At 35.9% G+C, this 14419-nt stretch overlaps 1 protein-coding gene and 1 long non-coding RNA gene across 9 annotated transcripts in view; one reads left to right on the top strand and one right to left on the bottom strand.

Moving 5' to 3' along the window:
- The window catches only part of LOC140602897 (uncharacterized), a 35048-nt gene extending 25024 nt beyond the window's left edge, over positions 1-10024 (top strand). Inside the window, exon 3 of one of the 2 annotated variants that reach the window (XR_012005876.1) lies at positions 9825-10024. This is a non-coding gene — a long non-coding RNA (uncharacterized lncRNA). Of the gene's footprint in view, positions 1-2996; positions 3828-9824 lie in introns of those variants that run through there. The other variant, XR_012005875.1, reaches the window with a different exon arrangement.
- The window catches only part of VEZT (vezatin, adherens junctions transmembrane protein), a 74011-nt gene that overhangs the window by 57144 nt on the left and 2448 nt on the right, over positions 1-14419 (bottom strand). The window lies entirely within an intron of this gene.

Here is a 14419-nt window from a genome sequence, read left to right as displayed (position 1 = left end):
TGAATAATTACTAATTAGTCAAATAATTGACTAATAGTCAATGTCAACTATTCATATTTACTTTCCACAAGCTAATGGAAAGTTTTTGGAATAATCAAGTCTCAATTATGGGATTTTTGGAGCCATGTTTCAAAAATAGCATTAAGCAAGACAATTAAAACCAAAAACTAAAAACCAAAGATTATGTTCCTATAGAGCAGTAGTCTTCGAAGTAGATTTTGCACCCATCCTCCAACTCCAACGTCTGGAGACATTTTGGGCTGTTACAACGGGGGAGGGAAAGAATGTTACTGGCATATAGTAAGCACGTAATATCCTACAATGAATAAGAGAAGGCCCAAAAAGAGTTTTTCAGCTCAAACTGTCAATAGTGCTGAGGTTGAGAAACCTGTTTTTAGAGCATAAGGAATCAGATTGAAAAAAATTCACACAAAAAAAGGAACCCAGCAGCTCTTTTCCTTACTTCTTATTTTGGGAGAATGATAGATTAAAAAAGCAGAAACCAAAATGGAAAATTAGTTATTTTTCCATGACTTGCAGTCTAAAACTCAACAGGCATTCTAAGAGTGAAATGAGTTATCCTCAAAATAACTGCATCTAAGTTTATGCACTAAAATTTTAGCCAGCCATCAAGAAAAGAGTGATTTCCTTTGGTTACTGGCACATATCTGTCAATGCTAGAGGCTCAAAGCTAATCACCTACGTCAAGCTAAGAAATAGCCCATAGAACCTTAGATGCTCTTTTCAGACTAACTCTGATGTACCCTATGGATTCTCTCCTCTTTCCCAGAAGGACGGTCTGCAGAGCTGTACACTCTTAGAAAAGCACTTTATGTAGCCTATAGTAACTATTGGCCAAATTCGGACACTGGTTTCTACTCTGTCTTCTAGATGCCATTGACTGAGTGCTAATAGCATTCCACTGGAAAAATCATTTAGCTTGAAAAGAGGAAACAAATGGCAATCATCATTTGTTCATGTATACTAATCAAATATTTAATGAACACCTACTATATACCTGGCACTAAATTACAGAAATTTTCTGCCATTAACTTCTTTCTGGGAATATTCAAGAAAAAGCTAACATTTTTTTAGCTATAAAAGGAAATTAAGTTCAACTGCTCAACTTCAGGTTTTTTTTTAATATTTTGCTAATTTATTTTATTTAAAAAAATTTTATAAATTTATTTTTTATTGGTGTTCAATTTGCCAACATAGAGAATAACACCCAGTGCTCATCCCATCAAGTGTTTGCTAATTTTTTTTAAAGATTTGAGAGAGAGAGAGACAGACAGACAACGAGTGAGTGCACAAGCAGCGGGGAGAGAGAGAAGCTGACTCCCCACTGAGCAGACAGCTCCAACATGGGGCTCAATTTCAGAACCCTGGGATCATGACCCGAGCTGAAGGCAGACACCTACCCGATTGAGATACCCAGGCACCCCTGTTTTGCTATCTTTAAAATAAAAAATTCGAATAACACAAAAAATATAAAATGAGAAATACTTTTATCCTACCCTTCATCTCTACTTCCTCTCCTAAATGTAATCAACATTCTTTGTGAATACATTCTCTCCAGATCTAGTACCCATTTATGCTTGAAAGGCTGGCAATGGAGGGTGCCAAGATGACTCCTACCTAGATTTCTGGTTTGGACAATTAGGTGATGCCATTTACTCGAATATAAAATAGTGGCAGAACAAGTTTGAAGGGGGAGCCTGTGAGATACTTAATCATGAATACTTTAGGTCTAAAATATCTGGAGATCAGATAATTTGAATGCATGGATCTGAACTTTTAGCAAATAGGTATGGTGGCAAATCCCCATCGTAAAGTACAGATACAGAAACATATTGAGGTGATGAGATCAGCTAGAGATAATACAGAGCATGAGAAGATAAGAGGGTCCTAAGAGAGGCCAATATTTTAGAAAAGAATAGGGCCAAAGCTGGAAAATAGTAAGAGTGATGATAGTAAAGATAGTTAACATTTCTTGAGTGGCTTATATGGTAGGCATTAAGTTAAGGATGTTTTATAATACTATATTTACTCCTAACAACAACAAGACAAATTTTTACTACTCCTCCAAGTTTAAAAGGAAATTAGGACATATGGAAATTAAATAACTTGTCTAAGATCACCCAGCAGGAATGTAAAGGTAGCTGGTGTTGAGTTCAAAGCCTACACCCCTAATAACAAAATTCTCTTTGAGGAAAAAGGTATCTAGAAAGAGGAACCAAGTCTTCTATCATTTGTCCTTTTTTTTTTTAAATTATAAGCTCCATGCCTAACATGGGGCTTGAACTCACCACCCTGAAATCAAGAGTCATATATATGCTCCATCAACTGAGCCAGCTAGACACTTACTGTTTTAAACTAAACTAAACTAAACCAAAACTTATTGTTTTAAAATATAAGTTTTAACACTCAGGTATGGTAAGGCCAACAGATCAGGAGATGACTGCCACTGAAAAGCCAGTTATATTCACAGGTCTCAAAAGATGGAGGCAGACCATCTTTTGAAGGGAAAATATGACACAGTGGGCAGCACCAGGACTGGTCAGGATAGGAGAGGGGAGGAAATTATGGACCAGAGCCTTTATTGTGGTTTCTTTGGAAATGAAGGGGAAGGCAAGGCAAGCAGATTTAAGACTGGCTAGTTTGAATAATTTCAACAGGCTCTGAAGCATAGAGGCTGTTCCTAGTAGGGTCTGGTACCTCACCCTTGGGATGATTAGGGTAGGTACATTGTGGCCAGGTGAGAGATGTATAATCTAGAAGAATAGTTCGCTGTCTCTTGGGAAGAACCGGTTAACTCTGGGAGAAGCTGTCCCTCCCAGGTTAGAGAGGCCCTGAGATGATAAATGCATGAGAATACAAAAAGTAAAAGACATGGTTAACATACTTATATATCAGATTTTATATTCTGTAAGGTTCAAAATGCTGATTCTGCATGGTACAATTTTTAACTGAGTCCTATTTTTTCTTTTCTTCAGGTTGTCCTCATCTCAAATTATTCCCCTTTCACTGGTGGCTTTAAATTTCAAAGAACTATGGTCACTTGAATCTGGATGCACAAATCTGGGTTTTTTTTTCCTTCTGTGAATATATTTTGGAGAGTGGCAACTCCAAATCTTTATAGAATTGTTTTTATGATCTCCAGGCTCCATGATTTTTCTGTTTACTCATCCTTAAGCGAGTTCTATATTTATTAGTCTAGAGTTAATAAAGTAGCAATTGGGAATAATTTAGGCAGAAATCAAAGGGAAAATTTCAGGTATAAACGCAAGGAAGAAACATAATCAATAGGCAACAGATTACCAATTTAGAAATCCAGTCACCAAAGGTGACAGAGCCGATATGATCAAGATCACACAAACACAAACAAGTATTCCAGTGCTGCAGTTTCCCACAGGCTTTGTGAGTCCTCAGTAGTGGGAGTTTGGAAATGGTCCCTGACCTGCTCTGCCAGGCTATTTCTTAGGTGACAGCAGTGTTTAGCTCTGGTATGGAGATGTCAGAGGAGGATGTTAATTCTGTTTGATACTACTGAGATGCACTTTTTTTCCTCACAAAGGAATCATCAATGTCAGTTCACATCTGTTTGGTTGATTTTCTTCCCATTAATTCCTCCTAAACAACAGCAACACCAAACATTTACTGAGTACCTACATTGTGCCAGGCACATTTCTAAGCATTTTTATGTACTAACTCGTTTCATCTTTATAATGACTTTATGAGACAGAGCTCTTCTAAGATAAAAGGCAACTAAGGCATATAGGGACCCAAGTAACTTGCCCAAGGTCACAGAAATAGTAAATGATAGATTCAGGATTTGAACATACACAGGCCAGCAGAGCCAAAGCTGTTATTTACTTCACTACATTGCAAATATTTAGAGTAATAAATTCATTAACTCAGTCTAATACAGTATTTTGTATAGTTTTTTTTTTTTAACCAGAAACTGGACTTGTAAATTTTAAAATTATCTAACAGATTAAGTCAAAAAATTTAATATAGCATAATTCCCCTGATAATATCTACATTTATTTTCAATCTTTTCTCTTCCGAAGAGCTATATAATTCATATGTATTTACCTCAGATTTCACATACCTTGAAACTAGCTGCGAAGAATCATGGGACTATAAAAACAATAGTACTTGATTTTTACAAATTATTTTCAAGTCCAGCTCATTGAGTATTTTTTTTTTTTAAGATTTTATTTATTTACTAGAGAGAGTGAGGGAGAGAGAACACGAGAGGGGGGAGGAGCAGAGAGAGAGGGAGAAGCAGACTCCCCACCAAGCAGGAAGCCCAATGTGGGGTTCAGAGTTCAGGTTTCGATCCAGGGACTTGGATCATGACCTGAGCCAAAGGTAGATGCTTAACCTTAGGCTGAGGCACCCGGGTGTCCCAGCTCACTGGGTTTTTAAAACAAGTCTTATGACACTGAAGAGAAAATATGGTCAACATATGATAAAACTAATCTCCTTAATTTACAGTAAGACCATATAATCCAATAAGAAAATATTAAAAACTAAAAATATGGGCAAAGGATATAAAGAGGCAGTTCAAAGAAAAAAATACAAATGGGTGAATATAAATAAAAACATGTTAGACTCTACTCAAATACATAATTTTAATCTGGTACTTGGCAACAGTTAAGTTTGATTGTGTTTAGTGTTGGCAAGGGTATGAGGAAAAGATACTTCATACACTATTAGTGAGAGTACATCTATAAAATATATCTATTGACCTTGCAATTCAACTAGTTATCTATTTTATGGATATAGTTATAAAAGAATGCTTAAATGTACATACAAGAACACTGACTACTGCAGCCATTTAAGAATCCACTTACATTATAAAAAAGTCAAATTATACAACATTTCTATGTGTATTATGCATACATATTTGCATATATATATAAGTGAATGTAACACACTGAAAATGATCTGGAAGGTAACTGGTTACAGTGGTTATTTCTGGGAAGAAAAGAGGAGCAGGGGAAGAGAAGGAAGGGTAAGGGAGGGCTGATGCTTTCCCTGTGTTGACTTTTTTTATAATGAGAATATACTCATGCGTTATTTCTTCGGAAAAAGGTACCCAGCATAAGGCCTGATATAAAAGGTGTTGAACTGTTATTTTAGCAAATGAATACAATGATCCTGTGCACTTTTCTGCATCAAAATTAATGATCAAGTCAACTATCACACAGTTTTATTATTTAAAATGTTAGTACTGTATCAAAGCCATACTATTAGGTCTGATAAAATGCTAACTATTGTCAGATGTCATTTGATCTCTACAAATCTGTATGAAACACAAGAACCAAGAGGAAAAGGCAGTTAGCTACTAAGGCAGTAAGAGACAGGAGGCATGAGCACAGAGACATGAAATTTTATAACAGAGAAGAGACTTTGTTAATGAAGACCTTAACTTACAATAAACCTGTGCTTACCTAGAAGCCTTTGTTTCCATTCCCTTGTTAACAGAATTCATCAAATTACCTAAAGGTAACTTTTCTTTAAAAAATCTGTATCCATTTTTAATTTCTTCAGAAAAGAAAATACTATAAACTTTAATTTGATGGAGAATATCTGCCCGGAAATGATTGTTCACTAGCTATTAAAAATATTTTAAAAGTCTTTTATCATTGAATGTAGTTTAAAGCTATAGGACTAAATGTAATGACCCCATATAGAACAGTAATTTTCTGGGAAAATATGATGGAATAGGAGGAACTCCTATTGTCAATTGTTACGATGTCCTTATTTATTCCCGGTTAACTGCAGAACACCACAAAATAAGCTGATGAGGAAGACTGTCATTACCAAATTACACAAGGTAGCTATTTTCTCTATTTTTAATGAAGACCCTTTTAGTTATAAAGAACTGAAACTGTCATAATTAACAAACCCTACCAAAAAAAAATTTCCCCATTACTATTATATTGCCAATATACTGAATTTCTAGACTTTTCACTTATCTTTAAATCAGTATACAACCAGAAAGTATAATTTGAACATAACTGCTCACTGTCTCCTCCACCCCCAACCTTAAACCTTAGCTAGGTAATATCATAAAAAAGTACCTTGCAAGATTAATTATAAAATAACAGGAAATACTTTTTGGAGTTTACACATTTCAACACAAATTCTAAATTACTATACCCAAAACCTTGAATCCAAGCATAATTTCATTGTTCAATATGAGCAAAGCAAAATCTAATCATAGAACTAAAAAAGATTAAGTAAGCTAAAAGCATCCATAAAAATTGGTCCTACTAATGAAATAAACTACTCACGGACAGCATAGTTATAATTTCTCCAATGGACCTAGATGAAAAATTTATTGCCTTTTGCCCATATTCTTTTGATCCATACACTTCTTTCTTTGATGGTTCCCACTTGTTTCTCCAGAAGAGCTATACTACAAAATGGCCACTGAACTGGAGGGTGTGTCTTCATCATTACTAAGCATTTTCCTATCAGAAGCAGCTCTCTGAAAAAACCTCAACATAATTTCTTCATTGCCACTCAGTATTACTCTGTAAGTGCAGAAGTAATAGAAAGAATAGGGTTTTAAAAATGCCTTTAAAGGATATTACTTAAAACTTGTCTTAACTTAAACATTTTTTTAAAACTAGCAGCAGGTAAGACACATATAAATTCTCCTGGCTACAGGTTTCTAAAATTTCCCAATCAAAATGCATCCTATCCAATTAATCTTACATGAAGTGTTACACACAACAAAAAGTTTTAAAGAGAGTAACTACATTTTTTCTATATAAAAGCAGAAATGTACTTAAGAACAGTAGTATCTAGTCCAAAACAAAACATATCCATCAAAAGAAAGCTGAAGAGATGCAAAGGGAGAAAAGTGACTTGAACAGCTCATATACTTGATTGAATATAAAGAGCGACAGTGACTTGGTCTTAACTAAGGGAAAGGAAGATAGCAATGGTGGATTGAGTGCTCTCAGTTCTGACACCATCCTTAATATCATTCAATATCTGGTTAATCAACTGGCATATAATGGGCACTTACTGAATGCATGGCAGAAGCAAAGTAAGGAAGTGAAACTCATTTAACTACTTTAGGACAAAAATTAGAACGAGGTCAAACACATTGGCAACACGCTGTGAGAAGAGCATGCAATAAACATTAAAATGAGATCTGGGTATCACTAGATCATATCCAACCTTATTTTTTCTCCTTATCCCAAATGATAATAAAAAGAGTGGAGAAAGAATTTGTGGTTCTCTTAAGAGATAAAGGAGACATTTTAACTCTCAAAATGATGCATTAAGTCCTTTCATTCGAAAGAGAGAATCTCTAAGGAAAAGTAAAACTAAAAGGACTGGGCAAGATACATACAGAAGTGGAAAACCCACTTTAATAAAGGTCAGAGAGATTAATGGTACAGATTAGTCCACAGAATCCCAACTTTGGGAACTTATGCAACACTGGTACAGAACCAGGAAAACTAAAACTGAGTAAAGGTTTTTGATCTAAAAAAGGACTGGAAATGAGCAGAATTTCTTTCTGTATTTCCTAATTAATGGAAGACTCTAAGGGTTTACTCTCATTTATTCAACCTATGAGATTTGAAAAAAATTTAATATTAAAGGATGATCTGGTATAACTCCTTTATAATGGGAAGCAAATTTTAGAGAAATTAAGTGATTCATTCAAGATATCATTGCTAATTAATGTCAGTCTCCTGACTACTAGTCTAGTCCCCTTTCTCCAATGCTTTTATTTTTTATTTATTTTTTAAAGATTTTATTTATTTATTTGAGAGAGAGAGAGAGAGATAGGGACAGAAAGCACGAGCAGGTGGGGTGGGGGCGGGGGAAGAGGGAGAAGCAAGCTCCCTGCTAAGCAGGGAATCTGACTCTGGACACAATCCCAGGACCTCAGGACCATGACCTGAGCAGAAGGCAGATGCTTAACCAACTGAGTCACCCAGGTGCCCCTCTACAATGCTTTTAAAAAATGAAAGCCTTTGGGGTGCCTGTCTGGCTCAGCAGGAAGACCATACAACTCTTGATTTCAGGGTTGCGAGTTCAAACTCCATGTTGGGTGTAGAGATTAAATAAAAAACTTAAAAAAAAATGAAAGCCTTTAATAGAACTATGTAAAATACCAAGACAACCATAAAAATAATTTAAGCATTTTATACCATAACTTGAGACAAAGAAACTTGCATAAATGCAAATAAACTTCTAATAAATGCAAATTAAAATAAACTTTTAATAAATACAAAAAAACAAATAAGAGACCTACTTACTATGTTTTAGAATGCTTGTATTGTTTTTTTATATTTTATTTATTTATTATGAGAGACAGAGAGAGAGAGAGGCAGAGATACAGGCAGAGGGAGAAGCAGGCTCCCCGCAGGGAGCCCGACGTGGGACTCAGAACTCAATCTCAGGACCCCAGTATCACGACCTGAGCCGAAGGGAGATGCTCAAAGGCTAAGCCACCCAGGTGTCCCGGAATGCTTGTATTTTAAAAAAAAATGTTAAAGTATTTTTTTTTGCCCCAAATCTGTTCTGTTTCATTGGTTTTATTTTTTTAAATGTTAAAATCTTTATTAGAGCTCTGAGGATATGTGAAGCCAAAATGAAAGAAACAACAGGACCCATACAGAAAAAAGCAAAGACTTGTTTTCCAAGAATAATTTTTATAATTCATGTTAAACAAACATTATTGTACATCTGGTAATAAATTAGCTTTGGCCTTAATATTAATCCTTTATGTCAATAAGGTTCTAATTTAATAACTCCATTAATAAGTATTTTTTCTATTACAGATAGTGACGAAAGCATGAATTTTACTATGCTTTCAATCTCAGCTACTATTCAGAAATAGAATATTTTATATAATACAATTGTGGAGCTTAATGTACTACAGAAAACTGAAGATACATTTTAAGTGAAAATAAAATAATACAATGCCTTAAATTTTATTCCCGACAGTAACTCCATTATCAAAATAGCAAATACTGTCAATGTATACATTCACAAAAACAACTTACTTCCATTAATTAAATCAATAATGCAAGAAGGAAAGAATCTACAAATGATACTTATAAAAAATGCCTTAATGTTCTTTTGAGATGTATAACAACCTATAAAAATATAAAGGGTATTGGAATTAAAATATAAAAAATTAAAATATAAAATATAAATTATAAAAATAATATAAAGATAGGAGAATCGAGTAAGAGAGGATTTTTTAAAAAATAGAAAGAGAGAGACAGAGACAGAGCAAGCATGAGGGAAGGCAGAGAAAGAACCCTAAGCAAGCTCCGCGAAGAGCCCAAGGCAAAGTTTGATCACAGGACCCTGAGCTGTAATCAAGAGTTGGACATTCAACTAACCAAGCCACCTGGGTACCCTATGAGAGGATTTTTTAAAGTACTTTTAAATGTGCAAGGTACTGTGAGACCCATTTCACGTTTATCTGATTGATTAGTGTGGGGATGGAGGGCAGGGATATAAACCTGACCATACTCCCAACAGAGTTAACAATAATTTACTGAGAAGTATGCATGAGGGAAAGAAATCCATATAAGGGGCAAAAATTAGCTTTCTCAGTAATTAACAAAGGAAAAGAGAATGAATTTCAACAAACACCAAAAAGAGTTCAACTACAGAAAGTAAGGTTACTACATACAGAAATGTGGAATAAAGATCCCAGCGGACAACTTTGTCCCTATAGGGGAAGTTACAAAGAAATGGTTTAGATGCACTACAAATTATGCAAAGAGGCAGAAATATTTGTCCTTCAGATAAAATGTTCTTATTTTCAGGTACTCTTCCCTCTGGGAGTGGAAGGACTTAAAAGAGGATGCCTGATTCAAAGTTTCTGCAATAAATTTATAATGAAAAAATATGAAAGCTACAAAAAGGCAACATCAGAAATTTTTAACACCTGCCTGAGGTCAACAGACTTCCTACTCTCAAAACATCTTAGAGATAACAATTACAGAGTAAAATGATGATACTGGTATTTCTGTATTTATTTTGCTTAGCAGTATCATGTTAGATATGCTGCTCATCATTTTCTAAACTTTGTTCAGCCTGAGAGGTCTGAGTCTGAGGTTATGCTGTCCTTTCCACTGGAGCCTTTTGGGGTAGTTAGGCTCAAAGATACTGGAATTAATAACTTTGAACATATATATGGAATCTAGTACTAATAAAATGAAGGTGGTCAGATTCTCGGGCAAGGACTGGACCTGGACCTGGGAATCTCACTCTTCTTTTCCTTTCTTAATTCCTCTACTACACCATCTTTCAGTGCACTCCTAGACCACCCAGACTAGCATAACTCAAGGGTGATTTCTGGACCAGAATGATAAGAAAAGACAGTAGGCTTATGAATACTACAGGAAATTGATATTAAATCAAGATACTTGGGGCATCTAGGTGGCTCAGTGGTTGAGCATCAGCCTTTAGCTCAGGTCATGATCCCTAGGTCCTGGGATCAAGTTCCGCATCAGGCTTCCCACAGAAAGCCTGCTTCTCCTCTGCCTCTCTTTCTCTGTGTCTCTTATGAATAAATAAAATATTTTAAAAAGTCAAGATACTTAAAGAATTTTAAGTAGGGAAAGGATGTATTTGGAATACTTTCCAAAATTTTGCTTTACCTAAATTTAAGATTTTAATGTTAATGTAGTATGACATTCTGAGTATGTCTTGATATAAATGAGTCTGATTTCTGACTCTGAAAGTCATTAAAATAACACTATTAAAACAAATACACCAAAAATATCCAGTCAGATTTTCTTCAGAGGAGAGGTTAGGTCCTATGATGGATATGATAGACTAGTTTGTTCAACCTCCATTCTATCTTCCTGCTTTATAAGTGTGAGTCTTATATTAAAGAGACAGGAAATAAAGAGACAGGAAAGCTAAATGTAAGTAAAATTTCCCAAATTACCTTGCAGCTAGGGTGCTAGATATAAATTGGGCTTTTTCTTTCTCTCTTCTTTTTTTCCTTTCTTCCCTTCCCTTCCCATTGTCCTTCCTTCTTATATGTGTTACCAGCTTTCTGGTAATGCAGAGGCAGTTGTAGTAGAGACAGTGGATAGATTTCAAGTTCCAGTACCACTGTACCAGTTTTGTGGGTTATTGAGAGGCAGTTGTGATGGTTTCCTGATTCTTATGTTGTTGCTTATGATCATGATCATGTGTTTTCAGCTTCATAAGCATTAACAACCTTGATATGATATTGGGTTCCTCATCTTTTATCACCATCCTGGCCCCTCCCCGGTTGATGTCTCCCACCCCCTGGCCTGTCTTCAGGAAGAATCCTAATCAGTTTAACCAAAAACCCCTCGCACCTCAGTGTTTCCTCTTAGTAATTAAATTCCTACTTGCCCATGCTATATTTGTAATTAAGCCTGGTTCTGCACTGCAGTCTCTTTTCTCCTACTGTGATAGTTGGAATTAAAATGTTTTTACTGCTTTAAACACTGTCCAGCTCTGGTTTTTAACAGAATCTCCCAAGGGTGCAAGGTTTATTATACATGTTAATAAACTTTGTTTTTTCTTGTTAATGTTATCTTTTATTACCAGGGGTCTCAGTCAAGAATTCAGAAGGATAGAGGGAAAATTATTTTCCTCTCTTATATTCCCTGTTGTAAAATCAGTTCAAGAGCACAGAGATGGGAACCTGCCTCTTTTAGAAGGTATGCAGTGAAGTGTTCATGGATTGAAAGATCCAGTATTTTAAAGACAGTGAGTCTTTCCAAATCAAAATACTGATTCAAAGCAATCCCAGTCCGAATCTCAGTAGGTTTTTTTCTTAATTGAAATTGATAGGCTGATTCTAAAATTCATTTGGAAATGCAAAGGACCAAATATGAAATAACCAAAGCAACCCTGGAGGAAAATAAAGCTGAAAGGTTTATCCTACCAGACACTAAGACCTACTATAAAGTTACACTGATTAAAATAACATGTTATGGCACAAGGATGGTCAAATTGACCAATGGAAAAGAGAACATCCAGAAACAGAGCTACACATACAAGGTATCCTGATTTATTACAAAGGCAACATAGTAGGTAGTTCAGTGGGAGAAAGAATGGTCTGCTGCACAAATGTCAGGTTAACTGGACATCCATTCGGGAAGAAAAATGTTGACCTTTACTTCATACCATGTAAAAATCAGTTCCAGATGGATGATCTAAATGCAAAAGGTAAAATAAAACTTTCAGAGAAAACACCTAACCTTAAAGTAGGCAAATATTTCTTTAAAAGCACTAACCACAAAAGAAAAAGGTTTAGTCGGATTATAATAAAGCTAAGAGCTTCTGTTCATTAAAAGACACTATTAAGAGAGTGCCACACACATTCTTAGATATTTGAGGTGCATATATCCAACAAAAGACTTATATCCAGTATTATTTTTTTTAACTTATTTATTTATTCATGAGAGACAGAGAGAGAGAGAGAGAGAGAGAGAGAGAGAGAGAGGCAGAGACACAGGCAGAGGGAGAAGCAGGCTCCATGCAGGAAGCCTGATGTGGGACTCAATCCTGGGTCTCCAGGATCACGCCCTGGGCCAAAGGCAGATGCTCAACCACTGAGCCATTCGGGGAACCCTATATCCAGTATTATGTAAAGAACTCCCTTCAACAGTGAAAGACATAACACAATTGAAAAATACACAGTTTGAACTGGCTTTACAAAAGTGGATAGATACATAGGGTGGGCTCATAAACATATAAAAAGACTCAGTTTCCTTATCAGGAAAATGCAAATTGAAAGCAAAAGAATACACCAGAAGACACAACCAGAATAGTAACAAGAAAGACTGACATTACCAAGTGTTGGTGAGGATGTAGAGCAACCAGACCTCTTATATACATACTGCTGGCAGGAGTATAAACTGGTACAACTAGGTTGGAATAATATTTAGCAATATCTACAAAAGGTGAACAGGTGCATTTCCCATGACTCAGTAATTCTACTTCTAAGTATATACTCAACAGAAATATTGTCAACAAGGGGCGCCTGGGTGGCTCAGTCAATTAAGCATCTCTGCCTTCAGCTCAGGTCATGATTTCTGGGTCCCGGGATTGAGCCCCACATTGGGCTTCCTGATCTCTCTCTCTTCCTTTGCTCCTCCCCACCACTTGTTCTCTCTCTCTCAAATGAATAAAATAAAATAAAATAAAATAAAGACATTCAACAAAACATATATATTAAGCAACGCTAGCTAGAAGAGTCCCAAATTGGAAACTGCCCAAACTAGAACAGCAGAATGGATTAAAAAGTTGTCACTCATATGGAATACTATGGAGAAATAAAAATGCTCATATGACAATATGGATGAATCTAACAAGACCACAGAGCAAAAATAAAGTCAGTCTAAAAAAGCATATACAAATGGAATTGCACAGTGTATAAAGTATAAAAATAGACAAAATAAGTTATTACAAGTCTGAATAATGGTTATCTCTGAGGTGGGCAAAACCCACAGAAAATAAAAGGTAGCTTCTGGTGTGCTGGTGTTGTTGTTTCTTGATTTGGCTGTTGGTCACATGGGTGTATTTAACACGTCAAAACTTGTCAATCTGCACATTTATGATTTGTACACTTATGCATATTATGCTTCAGTAAAGCTTATATGACAAAAAACAAACAGCAAACTAGAAACAATTTTCTGTAAGTGTAATAAGGCTAAGTAACACTTGAAGAACTTATGCTTGTTTTTTTGCAAATCACTGTTTTTGAAAAAATATCTTATTTATTTATTTGAGAAATACAGAGAGAGAAGAAGCCAATGACCATGAGGAGCAGAGCAGAGGGGGAGTTGGACCTGAAGAAGACACCGCATTGAGCAAAACTTGGGGGCTCCATCCCACCACCACGAGATCATGATCCCAGCTGAAACCAAGAGTCACGTGCTTAACTGAATGAGCCAACCAAGAGCCCCTGCAAACCAATTTTTAAGAAACTAGCATCCAAGGGTGCTTGGGTGGCTCAGTTGGTTAAGTGATGGGACTCCTGATTTGGGCTCAGTCATGATCTCAGGATCGTGAGACTGAGCTCTGCTTCAGGCTTCTGGCTCCATGCTGAGCATGGACCCTGTCGAAGATGCTCTGTCTCTCCCTCCTCCAAAATAAAAAATAAAAATAAAAAAAAGAAGCTGGCATCCAATAGGAAAGTAGACAAAAAATACAAAGAGAAACATGCAAAGAAATTTAAATGGTTCCAATAAATGCACAAAATATAAATTAGAACAATGGAATGCTATTTTTCCACATCAAATTAGCAAAGATTAAAAGAAACTAAAGGGATCCCTGGGTGGCGCAGCGGTTTGGCGCCTGCCTTTGGCCCAGGGCGTGATCCCGGAGACCCGGGATCGAATCCCACATCGGGCTCCCGGTGCATGGA

The sequence above is a fragment of the Canis lupus genome, chromosome 13, assembly GCF_048164855.1.
Source record: "Canis lupus baileyi chromosome 13, mCanLup2.hap1, whole genome shotgun sequence".
In the NCBI taxonomy this organism is placed as follows: domain Eukaryota; kingdom Metazoa; phylum Chordata; class Mammalia; order Carnivora; family Canidae; genus Canis; species Canis lupus.
The sequence above is the reverse complement of the archived record's forward strand: the minus strand, read 5'-3'. Positions and strand labels throughout refer to the sequence as shown.